This window comes from Oncorhynchus gorbuscha, unplaced genomic scaffold, assembly GCF_021184085.1.
Source record: "Oncorhynchus gorbuscha isolate QuinsamMale2020 ecotype Even-year unplaced genomic scaffold, OgorEven_v1.0 Un_scaffold_10085, whole genome shotgun sequence".
In the NCBI taxonomy this organism is placed as follows: Eukaryota; Metazoa; Chordata; class Actinopteri; order Salmoniformes; family Salmonidae; genus Oncorhynchus; species Oncorhynchus gorbuscha.
This window is the reverse complement of record NW_025752915.1, coordinates 5932-11653: the sequence shown is the minus strand read 5'-3', so window position 1 is coordinate 11653 and position 5722 is coordinate 5932. Positions and strand designations below refer to the sequence as shown.

General features: G+C 47.2%; 1 pseudogene; it reads left to right on the top strand.

Annotated features, from left to right (window-relative positions):
- Window positions 1-2025: 2025 nt before the first annotated feature.
- On the top strand, window positions 2026-5445 carry LOC124030233 (annotated as a pseudogene).
- Window positions 5446-5722: the final 277 nt, after the last annotated feature.

Below are 5722 nucleotides of genomic sequence, written 5' to 3'. Positions count from 1 at the left end.
CTGCTCCATGCAGACTGGCAGCTCCGGCTGCTCTATGCAGACTGACAGCTCTGGCTGCTCTATGCAGCCTGGCAGCTCCATGCAGACTGGCAGCTCTGGCTGCTCTATGCAGACTGGCAGCTCTATGCAGACTGGCAGCTCTGGCTGCTCCATGCAACCTGGCATCTCTGGCTGCTCCATGCAGACTGGCAGCTCCATGCAGACTGGCAGCTCTGGCTGCTCCATGCAACCTTGCAGCTCTGGCTGCTCCATGCAGACTGACAGCTCTGGCTGCTCTATGCAGACTGGCAGCTCCATGCAGACTGGCAGCTCTGGCTGCTCCATGCAACCTGGCAGCTCTGGCTGCTCCATGCAAACTGACAGCTCTGGCTGCTCCATACAGACTGGCAGCTCTGGCTGCTCCATGCAGTCTGACAGCTCAGGCTGCTCCATGCAGACTGGCAGCTCTGGCTGCGCTGAACAGGCAGGAGACTCCGGCAGCGCTGGAGAGAAGGAAAGCTCTGGCTGCGCTAAACAGGCAGGAGACTCTGGCAGCGCAGGAGAGGAGAAAGGCTCCGACAGCGCTAAACAGGCGGGAGACTCCGGCAGCGCAGGAGAGGTGAGGCGCACTGTAGGCCTGATGCGTGGTGCTGGCACTGGTGGAACTAGATAGAGAACACGCACAGGAAGCCTGGTGCGGGGAGCTGCCACCGGAGGACTGGTGTGTGGAGGTGGCTCTGGATAGACCGGACGGACCGTGCAGGCGCACTGGAGCTCTTGAGCACCAAGCCTGCCCAACCTTACCTGGCTCGATGCCCACTCTAGCCCGGCCAATACGAAGAGCTGGTATGAACCGCACCGGGCTATGCACCCGCACTGGAAACACTGTGCGCTCCATAGCATAACATGGTGCCTGCCCGGTCTCTCTAGCCCCCCGGTAAGCACAGGGAGTTTGCGCAGGTCTCCTACCTGGCATAACCATACTCCCTGTGAGCACCCCCCAATACTTTTTTTGGGGCTGACTCTCAGGCTTCCATCCGCGTCGTCGTGCTGCCTCCTCATACCAGCGCCTCTCCGCTTTCTCCGTTCGTCCTCCCATGTCCAGTCCCTCTCTCGCTGCACCTAGGTGCGGCTACACTCCCCTGGTTTAGCCCAGGGTCCTCTCCCGTCGAGGATTTCCTCCCAAGTCCAGAAATTCTTGTCGCGCTGCTCCTGCTCCCGCTGTTGCCTGTTACCACGCCACTTGGTCCGGGTGGGGTGGGTGATTCTGTAACGGCTCTCTTATATCTCCTCCTCTGACGAAGAGGTAGAACAAGGATCGGACCAAAATGCAGCGTGATGATGATTCATTATATTTTAATGAAGGAAAACCTATACAAACAGAAACTACAAAAATAACGAAATTAAATAACGAAAACCGAAACAGCCCTATCTGGTGCAAACACAAAGGCAGGAACAATCACCCACGAAACACTCACAGAATATGGCTGCCTAAATATGGTTCCCAATCAGAGACAACGATAATCACCTGACTCTGATTGAGAACCGCCTCAGGCAGCCATAGACTACGTAGACACCCCACAAAACCCCTAAGACAAAAACACACCACAATAACCCATGTCACACCCTGGCCTGACCAAATAAATAGAGAAAACACAAAATACTATGACCAAGGCGTGACAATATCTTGTTTTTGGTAAGCAAATGTGAACTGATAGGCCATCAGTACGGAATCGGGTAGACTAGAATGGTTTAGAACAGAATAACATTGACTAGAATAGAATAGAGAAGGATTAGCCAGTGTGTTCATCATTTGTCTTTCATTTAACAATTAATACTGGATATCTTAAATAGTCTGGCTTAAATACAACAAAAAGGATCTTCCCTGGAGGCACATTAACTTGTGGTGAGTTGCACATACCACTTGTGCAGTAGACACTCAATTCTCTTACAATACATGTTTATTATTCATTAGTGAGAAAGAAATGTATAGACTGACATCTCGTGAACTGTTGAGGAACTGCAATGTGGCCGATAGACTGAAATGTCGACTGAATAAGATTGAACCGGATGCTGTTTCATTTGTGTTGAAATTTGAATCATTAACGGTTTTTGATCATTTTAATCAATACAAATAATGGTTTCACTATTAGTGTGCTGTGTGTGTGCGTTCTGGACAGGTCTCCGCGCCTCTCGAACGCTCTGAAATAACGAGAACGTTCATTTGCATACGCCTCGCAGCCTGCGTCATTGCACAGGAATGCTGCGCACTCTTGAGCAATGTAGTCGGAGAGTTCGAGAAATGGCTAGAAATCATGAGTGCTATTTTTTAGGTAATGGGGATGGTATATATTCTGGTACATTCAGTACCAGTACATTCAGATTCAAACATCGACTCAACGAGAATACTAAAGGGAAAAGAAAGCAAGAAAAGAGAAGAGATACGTTCAACAGACCTCTACATTCATAAACTGTAAGTAAAGGGGAATTCATTCAGGACCCTATTTTTATAATGGCTGTGACAGTTATAAACTTGATAGAATAAACAATGATACTATGTTGGTTGTGTGGACATAGCTGATTTAGCTATAACATTATGCCAGAATATTTGGTTAACTAATAAAGTAATAATATTATAAACATATAATATTATAATAATATTCATTGGACAGACTATGCCTACATTTGTTTTGTAGCATATTATTATTTTATTGTAATTAGTTATTTGTTCATCATTGCTCTAATTCTGTGAAGATAACACAATATTATTCAGGAGTGTTCATAGAAAAAATGGAGGCCTGTTTGTGAAAATAGTTTCTCTGTAATAGATTAGTAGAAATGATTGTGTCTAACACTGATATATAACACAAACATTGACAACAGAAGAAGTTTTCAGACCTGGGTTCAAATGTTATTATTGTTTTTCAAGGACTTTAAAATACCAGTACATTTGAAAGTATTACCATGTATTTGAAAATACTCAAATACACAGACAAGTGTATTTTTAAAATGAAAATATTTAAATATTCCATGCATTTGAACCCAGATTGTTTGTTCAAGTTGTATTTGAAATTTATTTGGAGATAAGTATTTGAAAATAGTTAAAATAGTATTACAATAAAATTATTTGAAAATACTTTAAATAGAAGTGGCCACATTATTTGAAAACACTCAAATACACAGAAAATAAGAATTAGGAAATAATTAATTACGCATTTATTTAGAACCCAGGTCTGGTTGAAAGATTCAAGTATATTTATGCTAACATCTCTGTTGGTGCAGATTGTCATTACTTCTGCACCTAGGTTTTCGTGAGAATAATATCAATTTCTAAAATACTATTTCATTCATTTCTAGGCAACTAACTCCAAACCATCAAGATGTCATCAGCTAAAGGCCCGTCTATCGGCATTGACCTGGGCACCACCTACTCCTGTGTGGGGGTGTTCCAGCATGGCAAAGTGGGAGATCATCGCCAACGACCAGGCAACAGGACCACACCCAGCTATGTGGCCTTCACAGACACTGAGAGACTTATCGGAGACGCAGCAAAGAACCAGGTGGCCATGAACCCCAACAACACCGTTTTCGACGCCAAACGCCTGATTGGCCGAAAGTTCAACGATCAGGTCGTGCAAGCCGACATGAAGCACTGGCCCTTCAAGGTGGTCAGCGACGGAGGAAAGCCTAAAGTTCAGGTCGATTACAAAGGTGAGAACAAATTCTTCAACAGAGGAGATCTCCTCCATGGTCCTGGTGAAGATGAGGAGATCGCTGAGGCTTACCTGGGCCAGAAGGTGTCCAATGCAGTCATCACAGTCCCTGCCTACTTCAACGATTCACAGAGACAGGCCACTAAGGACGCTGGAGTGATCGCTGGGCTGAATGTGCTGAGGATCATCAACGAGCCCACGGCGGCAGCCATCGCCTACGGCATGGACAAAGGCATGTCCAGGGAACGCAACGTCCTGATTTTGACCTGGGTGGGGGCACCTTTGACGTGTCCATCCTGACCATCGAGGATGGGATCTTTGAGGTGAAGGCCACAGCTGGAGACACTCACCTGGGAGGGGAGGACTTTGACAACCGCCTGGTCAGTCACTTTGTGGAGGAGTTCAAGAGGAAACACAAGAAGGACATCAGCCAGAACAAGCGGGCTCTGAGGAGGCTGAGGACAGCCTGCGAGAGGGCCAAGAGAACACTGTCCTCCAGCTCCCAGGCCAGCATTGAGATTGACTCTCTTTTTGAGGGCATCGACTTCTACACCTCCATCACCAGGGCTCGTTTTGAGGAAATGTGTTCGACCTCTTCAGGGGAACCCTGGAGCCTGTGGAGAAAGCCCTCGGGGATGCCAAGATGGACAAGGCCCAAATTCACGACGTCGTCCTGGTCGGAGGCTCCACCCGGATCCCCAAGGTCCAGAAGCTCCTGCAGGACTTTTCAACGGCCGAGAGCTAAACAAGAGCATCAACCCAGGCGAGGCGGTGGCTACGGCGCTGCCATCCAGGCGGCCATCTTGTCTGGCGACAAGTCTGAGAACGTCCAGGACCTTCTGCTGCTGGATGTGGCTCCCTGTCCCTGGGCATCGAAACCGCCGGAGGGGTCATGACCGCCCTGATCAAACGCAACACCACCATCCCATCCAAACAGACCCAGACCTTCACCACCTACTCCGACAACCAGCCCGGGAGTCATGATCCAGGCTCTCAGGGAGAGAGAGCCATGACCAAGGACAACAACCTCCTGGGGAAGCTTGAGCTTTCTGGGATCCCCCTGCCCCCGCGAGGAGTCCCTCAGATCGAGGTGACCTTTGACATCGACGCCAACGGCATTCTGAACGTATCAGCGGTGGACAAGAGCACGGGCAAAGAGAACAAGATCACCATCACCAACGACAAGGGCCGGCTCAGCAAAGAGGATATTGAGAGGATGGTGCAGGACGCTGACAAATACAAAGCTGAGGATGACGCACAGAGGGAGAAGATAGCTGCCAAGAACTCCCTGGGTCGTGCCTTCAATATGAAGAGCAGGCGTGGAGGACGACAACATGAAAGGCAAGATCAGCCAGGAGGACAAAAAGAAAGTGGTGGACAGGTGCGACCAGACCATTTCCTGGTTGGAGAACAACCAGCTGGGCGACAAAGAGGAGTATGAGCATCAGCTAAAGGAACTGGAGAAAGTATGCCAGCCTATCATTACCAAGCTGTACCAGCAGGGAGGGATGCCCACAGGTTGCTGTGGAGATCAGGCACGGACCAGCTCTGGTGACAGCTCCCAAGGCCCAACCATTGAAGAGATTGACTAAAGTCAGGGATTTTTATAAAGGACTTTTCAAAATGCATTAGTATCACTGCATACAATTTACTATTCAGGAAATACTTTGTACTTGTAAAAACACACTCTACATCTGTTGATTCATACCATATTGCATTGCTGGACATTGCAAATAAAATGTATTTAAATATGTTTCTAGGTCTGTTGGCTGTTTTCTTGAATTCCTTCTCATCATAACACATTGATTATTCACATTTTTTACACAATACCATGAAATATTGTAAACAAAACTTTGATAGACGGCTAAACCACCTGAGAGAACAAGTGAAGACACCTAATGGCCACAATGTTTAGCTTATCAAATGTTTATTCTGCGATAACATCTGATACATCACTATGGTCCTTCTTGGAAAAAGAGGCACAAATACATTTCTGGCACATATAAAAAACAATTACAGATCACATTTTT